Source organism: Salmo trutta, chromosome 13 (genome assembly GCF_901001165.1).
Source record: "Salmo trutta chromosome 13, fSalTru1.1, whole genome shotgun sequence".
Taxonomy (NCBI): Eukaryota; Metazoa; Chordata; class Actinopteri; order Salmoniformes; family Salmonidae; genus Salmo; species Salmo trutta.
The window spans coordinates 73,154,883-73,177,472 of NC_042969.1; positions in this window are offsets into that span (position 1 = coordinate 73,154,883).

Consider the following 22,590-nt stretch of genomic DNA (forward strand, 5'->3'; position numbering starts at 1 on the left):
AGGAATCAGTGGCTAACTGCAAGCACTGCAAAGCAATCACTAGCCTGCTATTCAGTGGAGTGGGTGTGTGGTCCCAAGTCTGGGTTCAAGGGTCTCTTTTCCAAGCTTAAAAGGATAAACATTAAACATTGGCCATGCTGTCAAGCCGCACTCAAAACAACTAGAAGCTCGGAGTTGGGAAATCTGACTACAGGGAGTTCAAGACAACTGGGAACTCGGAAAAAAATGAGCTCTGACTGGGAAAATACGTTTTGAACGGTCATCCAACTCCGGAATTGCAAGTCGGGAACTCATGCCTCTTTCTAGTACATGCTAAACATATTTCATGTAGTCCTCATTATATCCTGTTTTAGAGAAATGTGTTCATCGAATATTGTGAGAGCTTTCATTGTCTGCTTATTTTCCCCGTTTATTTATCCTACGGTTCTGACTTGGTGTACAGGGAGAATATTGTAAGAACGGACCATGTTCTGAATTCTGTAGCTGTACATTTCAAAAGTGCTGAGCAAATAGTCATATTGACTACATCCGTCCTAGCTCGCTCATTAATGTCTTAATCGAAATTACGGATTGCCTCCCATCCGCTCATTGTTCCGATCATCGTTCCCTTATATCTGAGGCTGGTAACTTATCCTCTGCAGCAGAGGTAACTCAGGGTCTTCCATTCCTGTGGTGGTCTTTCATGAGAGCCAGTTTCATCATTGCGCTTGATGGTTTTTGCAACTGCACTTGAAGAAACTTTCAAAGTTCTTGACATTTTCTTTATTGACTGACCTTGTCCCGGTGAAACTGGAGGGCACACAATTCAAATAAATAATCATAAATATTATGGATTTTAAACATTTAGGTACATATAAGTGTCTTATATTGGCTGAAAGCTTTTATTCTTGTTAATCGACCTGCACTGTCTGATTTACAGTAGCTATTACAGCGAAAACATGCCATGCGATTGTTTGAGGACGGCGCCCCACATCAAAATAGTTTTCCACCGGCACAGGTTTCATACATTCACATATAATGATGAAATATTCACTTACTTTTTGAAAATCTTCCTCTGATTTGTCATCCAAAGGGTCCCAGCTATAACATGTAGTGTCATTTTGTTAGATAAATCCTTCTTTATATCCCAAAAAGTCAGTTTAGTTGGCGCCATCGATTTGAGTAATCCACTCGTTCAACTTGCAGAGAAATGAATCCAAAAATATACCCCTTAACTTTGTTTCAACAAGTCATAATACTTTTCTATTTACTCCTCAGATACCCTAAAATGTAATCAAACTATAATACTTCTTTCAGAAAGTTCAATAGGAAACCGATTTTAGCAGGCGCATAATTTCTTCAAGGCGTGCTCAAACACAAATTTCCAAGACTGTGTCCTTCTACTTAAACTGTTATTTCTTATTCATTTTTGAAGTTACAAGCCCGAAACCTTGAACATAGACTTCTGACACCCTGTGGAAGCCATAGGAACTGCATTCAGGGAGCTAATTTACAATATGACCTTTCTCTTGCATTTGTAAGAGGATGGTCTCTCAAAAAACTAAAATTCCGGTTGGTTTTTCTTTGGATTTTCTCCTACCATATCAATTGTGTTATATTCTCCTACATTATTTTAACATTTCTACAAACTTCAAAGTGTTTCTTTCCAATGGTACCAATTATATGCATATCCTGGCTTCAGGGCCTGAGCTACAGGCAGTTTACTTTGGGCACATCATTCAGACAGGAAATGGAGAAAAAGGGGCCTATACCTAAGAAGTTAAAGTATTGCCCTTTCTTAAACAAGCCATACAAAGCTGGTTAGAATTTCAGTTTTATCCTCCAGAAAAGATAGAACAAATATTACAACAAATATTATGGTTAAACTCAAACTAAAAAAACATTATTTATGGATTTTTTCCCCCCAATGGTGTTATATTTATTCATAATATTATGAATAGAAACGGTAGAGTTATGTCACATATCCAGCTATAAAAGGAATGTCTGCTCTATCCAAACTTAGAACCAACTGATTGCAGCATTACCACAAAAATGGAGGAGGCAAGTGGAAGAAGGTAGGGAACTTGTTTGTCTGCCATATACAGTGGACTCCAAAATTACTGGCACCCCATACCCTGTTTCGACACCAAACACGCCGATGCTGTATCTGACCAAAACATTACATTTTGGTCTCATCTGACCAGAGCACCTTCTTCCAGTCAAAATTTAAATGACGTTTGGCAAACTCCAAGTGCTTGCATCTGTGTCTTGGAGTCAGAAAGGGCTTTCTTCTGGCAACCCTTCCAAAGAGCCTGTGGTTGTGGAGGTGGCGTCTGATGGTGCTTTTTGAAACCTGGTGATCCCAAGACGCCACCAAGGCCTGCACTTCTTTCACAGTGATTCTTGAGGATTTTGTTGCTTCTCTCACCATCCTCCTCCCTATCCTGGGGGGCAAAATGCATTTGTGTCCTCTACCAGTGAGGTTTAACTGTTCCATATCTTTTGATTTTTTTAACAATTGTCCTGACAGTGCTCAGTGGTATATTAAATTGTTTGTGGATCTTCTTGTAGCCATTACCAGATTTATGAAGGTCTACGACCATCTGTCTCTTTTGAACTGCCAGTTCTTTTGTTTTCTTCATGGTGTTGGATGACAAAGGGATATTGCATGCGTGTTACCTCATTTTTATACCCTAGTGAAACAGTAATGGCTCAATATAGTTCCTTAAGACTTAGATAAACTTAAATAAACTTAAATAAGTGGAATTTAATTCATAAATAAATAGAAAAATATACCAGTTTCATTTAAGGGCAAAAATGTTGACAGCTGCGCCATACAGGTTGAAAAATAAATGGGAAGAGATTTTCGATGTACTGACTCCTTGTCACATGGTTTGTGAACTGATACAAAAAACAAAACTTGATTCAACACTGAGTTTTTCAATTTAAATTATTATACAAAATTCTTGCCACCAACAGAATGCTATATATATGGGGTATACAACAATCTCAGCTCTGTAGATTTTGCGGTGAACAGACAGAATAACTAGATAATTTATTCTGGTATTACCGCAATGTAGCTTGTTTCTGGTCACAGGTTCAGGAATGGTTAAAACATTTACTTAAAATTAACCTTACAAATAGAAGTGTTGGACGATTTGCAAAGCAATAGTCAGACAATAAATAATATATTAATACTTGTAGGAAAAACATTCATATTTGGCTCACAATCTGTGGATACTACAGTTGAAGTCGGACAATTACATACCATTTTTTCCTACAAGTATTAATATATTATTTATTGTCTGACTATTGCTTTGCAAATCTTCCAACACTTCTATTTGTAAGGTTCATTTTAAGTAAATGTTTTAACCATTCCTGAACCTGTGACCAGAAACAAGCCACATTGCGGCAATACCATTAAAACTCGTTTTTCAACCACTCCACAGAATTCTTGTTAACAAACTATTGTTTTGGCAAGTCGGTTAGGACATCTACTTTGTGCATGACACAAGTCATTTTTCCAACAATTGTTTACAGACAGATTATTTCACTTAATTCACTGTATCACAATTCCAGTGGGTCAGAAGTTTACATACACTAAGTTGACTGTGCCTTTAAACAGCTTACAAAATTCCAGAAAATGATGTCATGGCTTTAGAAGCTTCTGATAGGCTAATTGACATCATTTCAGTCAATTGGAGGTGTACCTGTGGATGTATTTCAAGGCCTACCTTCAAACTCAGTGCATCTTTCCTTGACATCATGGGAAAATCAAAAGAAATCAGCCAAGACCTCCAAAAAAAATGTGTAGACCTCCACAAGTCTGGTTCATCCTTGGGAGCAAATTCCAAACTTTGAAGGTACCACGTTCATCTGTAAAAACAATAGTACGCAAGTATAAACACCATGGGACCACGCAGCCGTCATACCGCTCAGGAAGGAGACGCGTTCTGTCTCCTAGAGATGAACGTACTGTGGTGCGAAAAGTACAAATCAATCCCGGGAACAACAGCAAAGGACCTTGTGAAGATGCTGGGGGAAACGGGTACAAAAGTATCTATATCCACAGTAAAACGAGTCCTATATCGGCATAACCTGAAAGGCCGCTCAGCAAAGAAGAAGCCACTGCTCCAAAACCGGCATAAAAAAAGCCAGACTACGGTTTGCAACTGCACATGGGGACAAAGATTGTACTTTTTGGAGAAATGTCCTCTGGTCTGATGAAACAAAAATAGAACTGCTTGGCCATAATGACCATCATTATGTTTGGAGGAAAAAGGGGGAGGCATGCAAGCCGAAGAACACCATCCCAACCGTGAAGCACGAGGGTGGCAGCATCATGTTGTGGGGGTGCTTTGCTGCAGGAGGGACTGGTGCACTTCACAAAATAGATGGCTCATGTAGAGTGAACATTATGTGGATATATTGAAGCAACATCTCAAGATATCAGTCAGGAAGTTAAAGCTTGGTCACAAATGGGTCTTCCAAATGGACAATGACCCCAAGCATACTTCCAAAGTTGTGGCAAAACGGCTTAAGGACAACAAAGTCAAGGTATTGGAGTGGCCATCACAAAGCCCTGACCTCAATCCTATAGAAACTTTGTGGGCAGAACCGAAAAAGCGTGTGCGAGCAAGGAAGCCTACAAACCTGACTCGGTTACACCAGCTCTGTCAGGATGAATGGGCCGAAATTCACCCAACTTATTGTGGGAAGCTTGTGGAAGGCTTCCCGAAACGTTTGACCAAAGTTAAACAATTTCAAGACAATGCTACCAAATACTAATTGAGTGTATGTAAACTTCTGACCCACTGGGAATGTGATGAAAGAAATAAAAGCTGAAATAAATCATTCTCTCTACTATTATTCTGACATTTCACATTATTAAAATAAAGTGGTGATCCTAACTGACCTAAGACAGGGGATTTTTACTCGGATTAAATGTCAGGAATTGTGAAAAACTGAGTTTAAATGTATTTGGCTAAGGTGTATGTAAACTTCCGACTTCAACTGTATATGATTAGAAAGGTTCAAAATTAATGTAAAACATTACAGCACAACTGAAAAATATATGGCACATGGAAACCAAACAAGGATGGTCTATTGTATTTATTTTATTTTTCACCTTTATTTTACCAGGTAGGCAAGTTGAGAACAAGTTCTCATTTACAATTGCGACCTGGCCAAGATAAAGCAAGCAGTTTGACACATACAACAACACAGAGTTACACATGGAGTAAAACAAACATACAGTCAATAATATAGTAGACAAATAAGTCTATATACAAAGTGAGCAAATGAGGTGAGATAAGGGAGCTAAAGGCAAAAAAAGGCCATGGTGGCGAAGTAAATACAATATAGCAAGTAAAACACTGGAATGGTAGATTTGCAGTGGAAGAAAGTGCAAAGCAGAAATAGAAATAATGGGGTGCAAAGGAGCAAAATAAATAAATACAGTAGGGGGAAGAGGTAGTTGTTTGGGCTAAATTATAGATGGGATATGTACAGGTGCAGCAATCTGTGAGCTGCTCTGACAGCTGGTGCTTAAAGCTAGTGAGGGAGATAAGTGTTTCCAGTTTTAGAGATTTTTGTAGTTCGTTCCAGTCATTGGCAGCAGAGAACTGGAAGGAGAGGCGGCCGAAGGAGGAATTGGCTTTGGGGGTGACCAGAGAGATATACCTGCTGGAGCGCGTTCTACAGGTGGGTGCTGCTATGGTGACCAGCCAGCTGAGATAAGGGGGAACTTTACCTAGCAGGGTCTTGAAGATGACCAGGAGCCAGTGGGTTTGGTGACGAGTATGAAGCGAGGGCCAGCCAACGAGAGTGTACAGGTCGCAGTGGTGGGTAGTATATGGGGCTTTGGTGACAAAACGGATGGTACTGTGATAGACTGCATCCAATTTATTGAGTAGGGTATTTGGATGCTATTTTGTAAATGACATCGCTGAAGTCGAGGATCGGTAGGATGGTCAGTTTTACTTTGGGTATGTTTGGCAGCATGAGTGAAAGATGCTTTGTTGCGAAATAGGAAGCTGATTCTAGATTTAACTTTGGATTGGAGATGTTTGATGTGAGTCTGGAAGGAGAGTTTACAGCCTAACCAGACACCTAGGTATTTGTAGTTGTCCACATATTCTAAGTCAGAACCGTCCAGAGTAGTGATGCTGGACGGGCGGGCAGGTGCAGGCAGCGAATTGAAGAGCATGCATTTAGTTTTACTTGTATTTAAGAGCAGTTGGAGGCCACGGAAGGAGAGTTGTATGGCATTGAAGCTCGTCTGGAGGGTAGTTAACACAGTGTCCAAAGAAGGGCCATAAGTATACAGAATGGTGTCGTCTGTGTAGAGGTGGATCAGAGACTCACCAGCAGCAAGAGCGACATCATTGATGTATACAGAGAAAAGAGTCGGCCCAAGAATTGAACCCTGTGGCACCCCCATAGAGACTGCCAGAGGCCCGGACAACAGGCCCTCCGATTTGACACACTGAACTCTATCAGAGAAGTAGTTGGTGAACCAGGCGAGGCAATCATTTGAGAAACCAAGGCTGTTGAGGCTGCCGATAAGAATGTGGTGATTGACAGTGTCAAAACCCTTGGCCAGGTCAATGAATATGGCTGCACAGTATTGTTTCTTATCGATGGCGGTTATGAAGATATCGTTTAGGACCTTGAGCGTGGCTGAGGTGCACCCATGACCAGCTCTGAATCCAGATTGCATAGTGGAGAAGGTGCGGTGGGATTCGAAATGGTCAGTAATCTGTTTGTTGACTTGGCTTTCGAAGACTTTAGAGATGCAGGGTAGGATAGATATAGGTCTGTAGCAGTTTGGGTCAAGAGTGTCCCCCCCTTTTAAGAGGGGGATGACCGCAGCTGCTTTCCAATCTTTGGGAATCAGACGACACAAAAGAGAGGTTGAACAGGCTAGTAATAGGGGTTGCAACAATTTCGGCAGATCATTTTAGAAAGAAAGGGTCCAGATTGTCTAGCCCGGCTGATTTGTAGGGGTCCAGATTTTGCAGCTCTTTCAGAACATCAGCTGACTGGATTTGGGAGAAGGAGAAATGGGGAAGGCTTGGGCGAGTTGCTGTGGGGGGTGCAGTGCTGTTGACCGGGGTAGGGGTAGCCAGGTGGAAAGCATGGTCAGCCGTAGAAAATGCTTATTGAAATTCTCAATTATAATGGATTTATCGGTGGTGACAGAGTTTCCTGTCCTCAGTGCAGTGGGCAGCTGGGAAGAGGTGCTCTTATTCTCCAAGGACTTTAGTGTCCCAGAACTTTTTTGAGTTTGTGTTGCAGGAAGCAAATTGCTTTTCTAACTGCCTGTCTATATTGGTTTCTAACTTCCCTGAAAAGTTGCATATCACGGGGGCTGTTCGATGCTAATGCAGAACCCCACAGGATGTTTTTGTATTGGTTAAGGGCAGTCAGGTCTGGAGAGAACCAAGGGCTATATCTGTTCCTGGTTCTACATTTCTTGAATGGGGCATGCTTATTTAAAATGGTGAGGAAGGCATTTAAACAAAAATAACCAGCCATCCTCTACTGAAGGGATGAGGTCAATATCCTTCCAGGATACCCGGGCCAGGTCGATTAGAAAGGCCTGCTCGCTGAAGTGTTTCAGGGAGCGTTTGACAGTGATGTGTGGAGGTCGTTTGACCGCTGACCCATTACGGATGCAGGCAGAGGCAGTGATCGCTGAGATCTTGGTTGAAAACAGCAGAGGTGTATTTAGAGGGCAAGTTGGTTAGGATGATATCTATGAGGGTGCCTGTGTTTACAGCTTTGGGGTGGTACCTGGTAGGTTCATTGATCATTTGTGTGAGATTGAGGGCATCAAGCTTAGATTGTAGGATGGCTGGGGTGTTAAGCATGTCCCAGTTTAGGTCACCTAGCAGCACGAGCTCTGAAGATAGATGGGGGGCAATCATTTCACATATGGTGTCCAGAGCACAGCTGGGGCAGAGGGTGGTCTATAGCAGGCGGCAACGGTGAGAGACTTGTTTTTAGAGAGGTGGATTTTTAAAAGTAGAAGTTCAAATTGTTTGGGTACAGACCTGGAGGGTAGGACAGAATTCTGCAGGCTATCTCTGCAGTAGATTGCAACACCGCCCCCTTTGGCCATTCTATCGTGTCTGAAAATGTTGTAGTTAGGGATGGAGATTTCAGAGTTTTTGGTGGTCTTCCTAAGCCAGGATTCAGACACGGCTAGGACATCCGGGTTGGCAGAGTGTGCTAAAGCAGTGAATAAAACAAACTTAGGGAGGAGGCTTCTATTGTTAACATGCATGAAACCAAGGCTATTACGGTTACAGAAGTCATCAAAAGAGAGTGCCTGGGGAATAGGAGTGGAACTAGGTACTGCAGGTCCTGGATTCACCTCTACATCGCCAGAGGAACAGAGGAGGAGTAGGTTAAGGGTACGGCTAAAAGCTATGAGAATTGGTCGTCTAGGACGTCCGGAACAGAGAGTAAAAGGAGCAGGTTTCTGGGGGCGATAAAATAGCTTCAAGGTATAATGGTGATAGGTGGGATGGGCTGAGAGTGGCTGAGGGGTGGGATTAAGGAGTTTATCTTCAGTAATGTATTATTGTTATGTGATTGCTGTATATAAAAGTACCCTGTATGTAAAATGTGTATGCAAAATGTATATGTAAAATGTATGTATATGTATCAGAAACGCTGTAAAAAAAAACTAAAGATGTGTCCTCCGAAGAGGATGGGTTAATATTGAAAAAATATATATTATACAAATATTGTCTGGACCTCCATGGCATAGAAATAGAATGACTAGATTCTCATTTATCAACTACCGACCAAACTAACAGGCTGACAAACGGGGGTGAATATCTATGTAAAAGAGAAGGAAACTGTGTCTTAAAGCCAAAGGCATTTTCAGAGCAATTGTGTGGACACAAAATAATGTGTAACATGCTGACCACACCGCTTGCAATTTACACATACATGTTATTCAATCATTGCACCTACACTGCTCGCGGGCGTCAGCAAGCGTCTGCGTGGCCAGACGCTAAAATAGAAATTGGTTCTATTTGTGACGCTCAACGTGCTGCAAGTCCGGCCTCTCCCATCTCCTCATTGGTTTTTAGGAGCATATACCCATGCTGGTGATTGAAAGATGAACTTAGGTCCACACTCCAGTAGGTTGTAGTAATGCTGTAATGCTGAAAAGTTGGTTGCCAACTGCTGTGCTTCTTTCACATGCATTGCTTACTGTTTGGGGTTTTAGGCTGGGTTTCTGTACAGCACTTTGAGATATCAGCTGATGTACGAAGGGCTATATAAATAAATTTGATTTGATTTTGATGATATGAAGTCCAAAGAAGAAAAAGAAGCCTTAAGAGGTTTTTAAGGAAGGAGGAGAGATGACAAGCAACAAATTCGGTTTACCGTTTTATCTGTGGATTAATTGTTGGAGTTGAGGACCTTGTGCATTTCAGGTAAAATAACAACCCAATGTTTATATACCAGGACAAATTAGTTAGCAACAGTAAGCTAGCTAGCTAAATTGCCATAAATGTTTAAAACTTTTTGACCTGTCCATAAACTAATATAATTGGTTCAGAGTTTGTTTTGATATTTCAACCTGCGTGTCCTGATCGCTTCTGGTGATCGCTTCTGGTGTGAGTGAACAAAATGAAGTCGGAGCTAGTTTTTTTCCGAGTTCCCAGTTGTCTTGAACTCACTGAAGTCTGAGATTTCCCAGTTCCGAGTTTCCAGTTGTTTTGAACATGGCAGAAGTCATGCTGGATTGACAATATGGCCAATGTATTCAATATATTCTGGCCTACGGTGTTGTGTGTGAATGTTTATCCTTTTAAGCTTGGAAAAGAGACCCTTAAACCCAGACTTGGACCACACACCCTTTCCACCATATAGCAGGGGAAGCAAAATAGTGATTGCTTTGCAGCACTTGCGGTTAGCCACTGATTCTTTCAAAACACTCATTGTTGAATGTGATTTCCAACTTGTTGTGTAATGTTTATTTCCAATGGCCGATGAGCACCGATACGTTTTATCTATAATTTCTCTTCATATGACAAGGATTGAAAAGGATTTGCCAGTAGATTGTCGATGTGATTCATGATGATGACTGCTTGTCTAGCTTGATTTTGAAGGTATGATGTTGACATGATCAGCCCAACCAAAGCTACGGTAGATATTACGTGATTTGACATCATTTTATCTGTAGCCAGTGACCTTGAGCCTGCTTGGATGGGCACTTCTAATGTAAATCTATGGCAGCACATACAGTGAGGGGAAAAAGTATTTGATCCCCTGCTGATTTTGTACGTTTTCCCACTGACAAAGAATTGATCAGTATATAATTTTAATGGTAGGTTTATTTGAACAGTGAGAGACAGAATAACAACAAAAATATCCAGAAAAACGCATGTCAAAAATGTTATAAATTGATTTGCATTTTAATGAGGGATTGCAGCGAGATTGCAGCGAGAGCAGACTGTTACAGTGTTGTGGGTCATTTCCTGTCAAAAGACTTTCTGCATTTTGTGTATTACATGTGTATGAGGAAAGGAACTTTGCAACTACTGTGTGTTTGAAATACACAGATACCACAAAGGTCTGTGCATAATATAGTATTATCATAGCAAACAAATGTATAGTTTAATGTTTCTTGCTTCAATCATTGTGACTACCTCTTAAACTCTGTTAGTGGTAGATGTGTTTTTTTCCAAGGTAACCACTGGAGGGCAGCCAAGCTTTTGCAGAGTTTGTACTTGAAGACACACTTCCCTTACAAGGAATGATTTACACGATTTGTGTACTTTTTGTGTACAAGAACCACATTAATTCCAACACTTATTATTTCAAGTCATCTGTAATTTCAAGTTATCTTATGCCATGATAGCAAACACTCCAAAATATTTACATAATGGGGGAAATGAGCTATTTTTGCTTCATGCAATTGTAGCAATTTGATTAGAGATTAGTTTATTCAAAGGTCACATGTTTTTGTAGTTTAATTGCAGGATGTCAACTGCATATTGTCTCAGGGTTGTCCCATTGTCTACATAGAACCCCCTTCAGAGGGACAAGTCTCCTAAGTTTCTGTGTGAGAAGAGAACAAGGAGCCCCTGGCCCCTTAACCTTGACCGCCATGTAAGTGTTTGAGGCCATAATGACTACTGTGTGTAATTATGGTGTGAGGCAGGCTGGAATGTGACTTCAAAGCGTCGCCCTACTCTGTCGCACTACTCTTGTCATGTTGAGGGTGGAGAAATTGTGAAAATATTTCTTTAACATTTCTTTATTATTTAGGTTGTCTTTTTTCCAATGGGCGGGTCTGCATGTAGAGGCACATTTGTCCAGTGAATCTGGAAGGACATAAAGCACAACTATAGTGGCTTGCGAAAGTATTCACCCCCTTGGTATTTTTCCTATTTTGTTGCCTTACCACCTGGAATTAAAATAGATTTTTTGGGGGGGTTGTATCATTTGATTTATACAACATGCCTACCAGTTTGAAGATGCAAAATATTTTTATTGTGAAACAAACAAGAAATAACACAAAAAAACAGAACTTGAGCGTGCATAACTATTCACCCCTCCAAAGTCAATACTTTGTAGAGTCACCTTTTACAGCTGCAAGTCTCTTGGGGTATGCCTCTATAAGCTTGGCACATCTAGCCACTGGGATTTTTGCCCATTCTTCAAGGCAAATCTGCTCCAGCTCCTTCAAGTTGGATGGGTTCCGCTGGTGTACAGCAATCTTTAAGTCATACCACAGATTCTCAATTGGATTGAGGTCTGGGCTTTGACTAGGCCATTTCAAGACATTTACATGTTTCCCCTTAAACCAATCGAGTGTTGCTTTAGCAGTATGCTTAGGGTTATTGTCCTCCTTGGAGATGAACCTCTGTCCCAGTCTCAAATCTCTGGAAGACTGAAACAGGTTTCCCTCAAGAATTTCCCTGTATTTAGCACCATCCATCATTCCTTCAACTTTGACCAGTTTCCCAGTCCCTGCCGATTAAAAACATCCCCACAACATGATGCTGCCACCACCATGCTTCACTGTGGGGATGTTGTTCTCGGGGTGATGAGAGGTGTTGGGTTTGCACCAGACATAGCGTTTTCCTTGATGGCCAAAAAGCTCATTTTCAAGTTCATCTGACCAGAGTACCTTCTTCCATATGTTTGGGGAGTCTCCCATATGCCTTTTGGTGAACACCAAACATGTTTGCTTATTTTTTTTCTTGAAGCAATGGCTTTTTTCTGGCCACTCTTCCGTAAAGCCCAGCTCTGTGAAGTGTATGGCTTAAAGTGGTCCTATGGACAGATACTCCAATCTCCACTGTGGAGCTTTGCAGCTCCTTCAGGATTATCTTTGGTCTCTTTGTTGCCTCTCTGATTAATGCCCTCCTTGCCTGGTCCGTGAGTTTTGGTGGGCGGCCCTCTCTTAGCAGGTTTGTTGTGGTGCCATATTCTTTCCATTTTTTAATAATGGATTTAATGGTGCTCTGTGGGATGTTCAAAGTTTTGGATATGTTTTTGTAACCCAACCCTGATCTGTACTTCTCCACAACTTTGTCCCTGACCTGTGTGGCGAGCTCCTTGGTCTTCATAGTGCCGCTTGCTTGGTGGTGCCCCTTGCTTAGACTCTGAGGCCTTTCAGAACAGGTGTATATATACTGAGATCATGGCCAGATCATGTGACACTTAAATAAAGTCCATCTGTGTGCAATCTAACTAATTATGTGACTTCTGAAGGTAATTGGTTGCACCAGATCTTATTTAGGGGCTTCATAGCAAAGGGGGTGAATACATATGCCCGCACCACTTTTCCATTTTTCTTTTTTATAATTTTTTGAAACAAGTAGTTTTTAAATTTCACTTCACCAATTTGGACTATTTTGTGTATGTCTATTACATGAAATTCCCCCGCAAAAAAATCTATTTAAATTACAGGTTGTAATGCAACAAAATAAGAAAAACACCAAGGGGGTGAATACGTATGCAAGACACTGTACTTCAGAACATTGTCATTAACATAGCTACAGTATCTGCATGTATAGATTCAGTCCTGAACACAAGATTGCCAAATGATTCTATACCTATATTACATTAAAGACTCTATGCCTATATTACATTAAAGATTCTATGTCTATATTACATTAAAGATTCTATACCTATATTACATTAAATATTCTATACCTATATTACATTAAAGATTCTATACCTACAGTTGAAGTCGGAAGTTTACATACACTTAGGTTGGAGTCATTAAAACTCGTTTTTCAACCACTCCACAAATTTCTTGTTAACAAACTATAGTTTTGGCAAGTCGGTTAGGACATCTACTTTGTGCATGACACAAGTCATTTTTCCAACAATTGTTCACAGACAGATTATTTCACTTATAATTCACTGTATCACAATTCCAGTGGGTCAGAAGTTTACATTCACTAATTTGACTGTGCCTTTAAACAGCTTGGAAACTTCCAGAAAATTATGTCATGGCTTTAGAAGCTTCTGATAGGCTAATTGACATCATTTGAGTCAATTGGAGGTGTACCTGTGGATGTATTTCAAGGCCTACCTTCAAACTCAGTGTCTTCTGATCCCTCCTGTCTCAGCCTCCAGTATTTATGCTGCAGTAGTTTATGTGTCGGGGGGCTAGGGTCAGTCTGTTACATCTGGAGTATTCTCTTGTCTTATCCGGTGTCCTGTGTGAATGTAAATATGCTCTCTCTAATTCTCTCTTTCTTTCTTTCTCTCGGAGGACCTGAGCCCTAGGACCATGCCTCAGGACTACCTGGCATGATGACTCCTTGCTGTCCCCAGTCCACCTGGCCATGCTGCTGCTCCAGTTTCAACTGTTCTGCCTGCGGCTACGGAACCCTGACCTGTTCACCGGACGTGCTTGTTGCACCCTCGACAATTACTATGATTATTATTTATTTGACCATGCTGGTCATTTACGAACATTTTAACATCTTGACCATGTTCTGTTATAATATCCACCCGGCACAGCCAGAAGAGGACTGGCCACCCCTCATAGCCTGGTTCCTCTCTAGGTTTCTTCCTAGGTTTTTGGCCTTTCTCAGGAGTTTTTCCTAGGGAGTTTTTCCCAGCCACCGTGCTTCTTTCACATGCATTGCTTGCTGTTTGGGGTTTTAGGCTGGGTTTCTGTACAGCACTTTGAGATTTCAGCTGATGTACGAAGGGCTATATAAATAAATTTGATCTGATTTGATTTGATTTGTGCTTGACATCATGGGAAAATCAAAAGAAATCAGCCAAGACCTCAGAAAAAAATTGTAGACCTCCACAAGTCTGGTTCATCTTGGGAGCAAATTCCAAACGTTTGAAGGTACCACGTTCATCTGTACAAACAATAATACACAAGTATAAACACCATGGGACCACGCAGCCGTCATACCGCTCAGGAAGGAGACGCGTTGTGTCTCTTAGAGATGAACGTACTTTGGTGCAAAAAGTGCAACTCAATCCCAGAACAACAGCAAAGGACCTTGTGAAGACGCTGGAGGAAACCGGTAGAAAAGTATCTATATCCACAGTCAAACGAGTCCTATATCAACATAACATGAAAGGCCACTCAAGGAAGAAGCCACTGCTACAAAACTGCCATAGAAAAGCCCGACTACGGTTCGCAACTGCACTTGGGGACAAAGATTGTGCTTTTTGGAGAAATGTCCTCTGGTCTGATAAAACAAAAATAGAAATGTTTCGCCATAATGACCATCGTTATGTTTGGAGGAAAAAGGGGGAGGCTTGCAAGCCGAAGAACACCATCCCAACCGTGAAGCATGGGGGTGGCAGCATCATGTTGTGGGGGTGCTTTGCTGCAGGAGGGACTGGTGCACTTCACAAAATAGATGGCATCATGAGGGGGGAAAATTATGTGGATATATTGAAGCAACATCTCAAGACATCAGTCAGGAAGTTAAAGCTTGGTCGCAAATGGGTCTTCCAAATGGACAATGACCCCAAGCATACTTCCAAAGTTGTGGCAAAATGGCTTAAGGACAACAAAGTCAAGGTATTGGAGTGGCCATCACAAAGCCCTGACCTCAATCCTGTAGAAAATTTGTGGGCAGAACCGAAAAAGCGTGTGCAAGCAAGGAGGCTTATAAACCTGACTCAGTTACACCAGCTCTGTCAGGAGGAATGGGCCAAAATTCACCCAACTTATTGTGGGAAGCTTGTGGAAGGCTACCCGAAACGTTTAACCCAAGTTAAACAATTTAAAGGCAATGCTACCAAATACTAATTGAGTGTATGTAAACTTCTGACCCACTGGGAATGTGATGAAAGAAATAAAAGCTGAAAGAAATAATTCTCTCTGCTATTATTCTGACATTTCACATTCTTAAAATAAAGTGGTGATCCTAACTGAACTAAAACAGGGATTTTTTTACCTGGATTAAATGTCAGGAATTGTGAAAAACGGAGTATAAATGTATTTGGCTATGGTGTATGTGAACTTCCGACTTCAACTGTATATTACATTAAAGAGAGAGCTAGCTGTCTTATAACCTCAACCTCTGAAGAAACAACTTGTCTTTCTCAGAGCCTCTGTGATCATGGTGTTTGGTGGCCAATGACTACCCAAAGTGTCATGAAAAAGTATTTGCTGCCTTTGTTTCTCTATTTTTGCATATTTTTCATAATAAATGTTATCAGATCTTCAACCAAAACCTGATATTAGATTAATTTACCAATAACCAAAAAATAAAAGGATACTTGTTATTTAATTTAATTAATAACAAAGTCACGCAACACCCAATTCCCCTGTGTGAAAAAGTAATTGCCCCCTTAGACTCAATAACTGGTTGGGCAACCTTTAGCTGCAACCAAATGCTTCCTGAAGTTGTTGATCAGTCTCTCACATCGCTGTGGGGGAATTTTGGCCCACTCTTGCATGCAGAACTGCTTTAATTAAGTGACATTTGTGGGTTTTCAAGCATGAACTGCTGGTTTCAAGTCCTGCCACAACATCTCAATTGGGATTAGGTCTGGACTTTAACTAGGCCATTACAAAACATCAAATGTGTTGCTTTAAAAAAAAAAAGTTTGCCAAAAGCACCTGGATGATCATGAAGACTCTTGTAAGAATGTTCTATGGATGTCACGTTCTTGGAAATGAGCGGACCAAGGCGCAGCGTGAGTATAGTTCCACAAATGTATTTAAGTGAAACCAACAAAACAAAACTTAAAGACCATGAGGACGTTGTGCCCAAACACACTAACAATCAATATCCCACAAAACACAGGTGGGGAAATAGCTACCTAAATATCAGAGGCAACGATAAACAGCTGCCTCTAATTGGGAACCATATTAGCACCAACATAGAAATAGACATACTAGATCACCCCCTAGTCACGCCCTGACCTACTACACCATAGAGAACCAAGGGCTCTCTATGGTCAGGGCATGACAGTACCCCCCAAAGGTGCGGACTCCGGCCGCAAAACCTGAAACCAAATGGGAAGGGTGGGGGGGGGTGATTAGTGTCGGTGGCGGCTCCAGTGCAGGTCGTATCCCCCACCCAGACCCCGGATCCGGCCATCGCGCCGGGCTGAACACCGTGCCTGGACATCGGCACAAAGGAGGACTCTGGCCCTGGAGCTGGGTTGGACACCGTGCCTGGACTGGGCACCGGCGCAGAGGAAGGCTCCCGCCCTGGAGCTGGACTGGACGCCGTGCCTGGACATCGGCGCAGAGGAAGGCTCCGGCCTTGGAGCAGGACTGGACACCGTGCCTGGACTGGGCATCGGCGCAGAGGAAGGCTCCGGCCTTGGAGGTGGACTGGACACCGTGCCTGGAAGTTCCGGACCGGGAACCGTCGCCGGAGGCTCCGGACCGGGAACCGTCGCCGGAGGCTCCGGACCGGGAACCGTCGCCGGAAGCTCCGGACCGGGAACCGTCGCCGGAAGCTCTGGACTGTGAATGCGCACTGGAGGCTTAGTGCGTGGAGCCGGTACAGGTGGCACCAGACTGGTGACACGCACTTCAGGGCGAGTGCGGAGAATAGGCACAGGACGTACCAGACTGTGGAGGGGCACTGGAGGCCTGATGCGTGGAGCTGGTACAGGTGGCACCGGAATGGTGACACGCACTTCAGGACGAGTGTGAGGAGCAGGCACAGGACGTACCGGACTGGGGACACGCACTTCAGGGCGAGTGCGAAGAGCAAGCACAGGACGTACCGGACTGGAGACACGCACTTCAGGGCGAGTGCGAGGAGCAGGCACAGGACATACCGGACTGGGGAGGCGCACTGGAGGCCAGATGCGTGGAGCCGACACAGGTTTCACCAGACTACTAACCGGATCTTCTGGTCAAATGTTGAGCAGAACACACTTGCACAACATCTTTCTCATCTCTCCCAACTTCTCCATTGCCTCCCTGACAGTCTCTGGCTCTTCCTGCGGCTCAGCCACCAGCTCCATGTGCTCCCCCCCCCAAACAATCTTGGGGTTTCTGTGGCCGTGGTCTGACGACACGCTCCTCAAGAGTTTGCCATTTGGGCTCTGGCACTCTCCTCGGCTCGACCGGCCACCCCTTGTGCCCCCCCCCCAAAAAAAATCTTGGGGTTGTCCTTGGGCTTTCTGTGGCTGCAAACCCTGGCATCGCTGTCCTCCATTATTACCTTCCGTCTGCCGCCAAGGAAGGGTTTCGCATCCACCCATCATTTCTTCCCATGTCCAAAACTCCTTTACCTGGTGAACACGCTGCTTGGTCCTGGTTTGTTGGGATATTCTGTCACGTTCTTGGAAATGAGCGGACTAAGGCGCAGCGTGAGTATAGTTCCACATATTTATTTAAGTGAAACTAACAAAGCAAAACTTACAAAGACCGTGAGGACGTAGTGCCCAAACACACTAACAATCAATCAATATCCCACAAAACACAGCTGGGGAAATAGCTACCTAAATATGATCCCCAATCAGAGGCAACGATAAACAGCTGCCTCTAATTGGGAACCATATCAGCACCAACATAGAAATAGACATACTAGATCACCCCCTAGTCACGCCCTGACCTACTACACCATAGAGAACCAAGGGCTCTCTATGGTCAGGGCGTGACAATAGACAGATGAGTCAAAAGTATAACTTTTTGGACGACATGGGTCCCATTATGCCTGGTGAAAACCAAACACTGTATTCCACAATAAACTTTATACCAACGGTCAAGCATGGCAGTTCATGTTTGAAAACCAACAAATATCGCTGACTTAAAGCATTTCTGTATGCAGAGTGGGCCAAAATTCCTCCACAGTGATGTGGGAGACTGATCAACAACTACAGGATTAATTTGGTTGGCGTCATTGCAGCTAAAGGTGGCACAACCAGTTATTGTTTGTAAGGGAGCAATTACTTTTTCATACAGGGGAATTGGGTGTTGCAAAACTTTGTTAAATAAATAAAATAATTAACTTTTTTGTTGTCATTTGTAACCTCAGGTTCCCTTTATCTAATTGTAGGTTTTGGTTGAAGATCTGATAACATTCAGTATGAAAAATAGAGAAAATCAGACAGGGGGCAAATACTTTTTCACAGCATTGTAGATGGGGCAGAGAGGGCCAACATTCCTGCACCACTACAGGGGTAAACTACAGGGCATGTCATGTCGTCAGAGCATCTTGCTGTAGTTCCGACAAAGACAAGCTTTTGTCATGGTATCAGTGAAAGCATAAATCACATAAATCACATCAGGGTTCTTATAGTGTCCTTTCAGTGAAAAGCTGCAGGGTTTTAATTGTAGAGCGCTTGAATGGATAATGCTAGACGAGGGATGTGCAATGCTGGAACATAGCTACTGTAGGCCAGTTTGCCTTGAGCGTGGTGCTTCACTCATAACAATACCAGTGGGACACTAGTGATTTAACTCTCCTTGTGTATTGATGACAGACTCTCATGTCAGTGGAAGGTTTGTGTTATTAACAGCTCATATTTCACTCTGCTGGAATGCATGGCTGTCTCATTGAAAGCCCTGGCACAGGAGGCCACCTCTAAAACAGTACACTGTAAAGGTTTGTTAGAATGTGAAGGCTTTGGCCAGCCAGGTATCACTTTTTTGTATGTTGCATGTAATTAGAAGGTCCTGTCATCTTTGAAATTAGGCAATACTCTTATTTATCTAATCTCTCAGATCTTTATAACTTTCTTGGTTTGTGTTCTTTTCTTGGCAGATGGGAATGTTTGCTGCATGTTCTCACCATGGAAACAGATTCAACAGAAAGACAACAATACAGCTCACAGTGATGACGACTTGGCTCTGTATGTGCACAGACTGATGTGTCATCTAACCTGATGATAGGCAGACAGACAGTTTTAACGGACACTCACTGACGGCCGAATCATAACTTCAGATCTGCCAGCGTTACAAATGTTCACACAAATCTCCCATTGACATGAATGAATGACTGATGATGACAGGGGATTGATGCTGAAGAATTGTAGGTACTGCATTTACACTAGTAGGTTCTAAACGCAGTCCTTTGGGACCATCAATCATTTCATGTATAGTATTGTATAGAATAACTTTATTTTTTATGGAGCACAGAGACCTTTATTGGTGTGTGTGTGACTCAGCCCTGTGCCATCAACTTACTCTCTCTTCCCACAGGTAGAGCCCTGCATGCAGACAGACAGCCCCTGGTGGGTGAGTCAGTCTGGTTGAGGAGGCAGGACAGGGAGGGAGGGGCGTTAGAAGAGGTGATCCACCAGCTCCCTCCACAGGGTAAAGATCCTGTCCAAATATGACATCACTGACCTCCTAAAGGCCAAGCAGCTCTGCCAGTGTATGAAGGCAGAGGGTTGGAGCTGGATGGGGAGAGCGTGTATGTTACAGAGGGTTGGAGCTGGATGGGGAGAGCGTGTATGTTACAGAGGGTTGGAGCTGGATGGGGAGAGCGTGTATGTTACAGAGGGTTGGAGCTGGATGGGGAGAGCGTGTATGTTACAGAGGGTTGGAGCTGGATGGTGAGAGCGTATATGTTACAGAGGGTTGGAGCTGGATGGGGAGAGCGTGTATGTTACAGAGGGTTGGAGCTGGATGGGGAGAGCGTGTATGTTACAGAGGGTTGGAGCTGGATGGGGAGAGCGTGTATGTTACAGAGGGTTGGAGCTGGAAGGGGAGAGCGTGTACCAACAGGGTCCTCCACCTCTACAGGTTGACAGCTGCAGGGACAAAGGGCCAGGGGGCCCCAGACTACCTGGCTGCTATGCTGACTTTATTTCCATCACACCCAGTTGGACTCCCCCTATTTAACAACATCTTACGTGAAGCCCATGGAATAACAAAGAGTAAAAATAACATCTCACTTTTCAGATACATTATTATAAGCGTTGCTGTCGCACTCCGTTTTAAAGAGCACAATTATGTTTTCATTGGTTTGACACTTAAATTAAAACAATAGTAGCAGTACTAAATGTCTTAATTGAAAACTGTTTTTATATCATTGCTAGATTACAAATATTAGTCTAAACCTTCTCATAGGAGTGTGAAGATTCAACAACCTCCCTTGCAACTCCCCAGTCAGAAAACTGGACACCAAGTCACTCTGCTTACTTATTATCTCGAATTACCCAAGAAGAAATAGTGTATCTGTAATTTACAAATCTCAGAGCAGAAAGAAATCTTGAGCAGGTTGCTCATGCCGGCCTGCTTTTCAAAATAGTTATGTGGATGGGTGTGAAGTAAAGTTCTTGATTTATTCATGGCGACAGATAATTGCTGGTGTCTTGTCATCTGTCAGAAACACTGGGCCAAGGGATGTTCCAAACTACAGTCAAAGCTTTTTGTGTTCGGACCATAAATCTGTCAAGCTCTGCTGTAAATCTCAGGCCTCTTAGGAAGCCTGTTTGTGCACTATACAGATGTAGGATCTTAAATTGATCACCCTGTTGGAGGATAACGTTTCTGCAAAGCAGGACATTTAAAACATGTAGTGTATTTGAGGTTTAAAAAGGCTTCTGAAAATTGTAATTTCCACTTGGAAATTTCCGACATGATTTCTCCTTACAAAAAATGAATCAACCCCTAAAAAATATTCCATTAATTATAATCCACATAAAAAATAAAATGTCCTATTGACGCAGGATTATTTTCCTGCTGTAGCAAACTGGCTCAAATTAAGATCCTACATCTGTAGGACAATAGGCTATGACGCAGCACACTGTGCTGTGCTAGCCCCAAATCCTTTCCGCTACAAATTAATCAAAGACAGTGCTGGACTACCTGGTGCTGTAATTACAGATGAAGGGTGTGACGTGCTGACGGAGGGAATTAGATGCTTCCAATTTCTGATGGAGCAAATGAACACCCCACAGGTGGAGGAGGGAATGGAGATGTGGGTGCAGAGCATTAAAACACTGGCTCTGTCTGCTAGTTTGCTTAGAATTTAAGATGGCTTGGGACAGCAGCTCCGGTGACTATGCTGACAATGCTCATTCTAACCCCTTGTGAAAAATAAAACACTTGATTTACCATAATTTGATTGGAGTCCACTTGAATTGGCAATCTCAATTGGTTTAGATGGCATATATAATGCCATGATTTTAGGTGGAACAATCAAGGTGAAGTGTCTTGCTCAAGGGTACCTCTTTTTAACGGTCAAAAGGCAAGCTTTGGTCAAAGCCAAGGGCACTATGGCTACACTAGCTTCACGTTTTTACATTTTTTATAAACAGTTGTTGTTGTACACTAAGAAGAGACAAGAGATGTAGAATGTAGAATTAGTATAATTAGACAAGCTTGAAATGGCAACACAACTTACTTCACAAGGTTAGGCTACTGCAAGATGCCTATGTTCTCTCAGACTCCAGAGAGCCAGTCCTGCCAAAACACTGAGCTTCAGTTCCCAGGAGCAAAGTCCTCAGCTAGTATTGCATTATCGGCGACTTGTTCATCAGACACTCTACCTGTACAGGTCGTACATCCTCCCTTTTATTTCCTCTCATCCAATTTTATTTATTTATTTATTTCACCTTTATTTAACCAGGTAGGCAAGTTGAGAACAAGTTCTCATTTACAATTGCGACCTGGCCAAGATAAAGCAAAGCAGTTCGACAACATACAACGACACAGAGTTACACATGGAGTAGAACAACATACAATCAATGAAAAAAATAAGACTATATACAATGTGAGCAAATGATGTGAGATAAGGGAGGTAAAGGCAAAAAATGCCATGGTGGCAAAGTAAATAAAGTATAGCAAGAAAAACACTGGAAAGGTAGATTTGTAGTTTGAAGAAAGTTCAAAGTTAAAATATAAATAATATGGTGCAAAGGAGCAAAATAAATAAAATAAATAAATACAGTAGGGGAAGAGGTAGTAGATTGGGCTAAATTATAGATGGGCTATGTACAGGTGCAGTGATCTGTGAGCTGCTCTGACAGCTGGTGCTTAAAGCTAGTGAGGGAGATAAGTGTTTCCAGTTTCAGAGATTTTTGTAGTTCGTTCCAGTCATTGGCAGCAGAGAACTGGAAGGAGAGATGACCAAAGGAGGAATTGGCTTTGGGGGTGACCAGAGAGATATACCTGCTGGAGCGCGTGCTACAGGTGGGTGCTGCTATGGTGACCAGTGAGCGGAG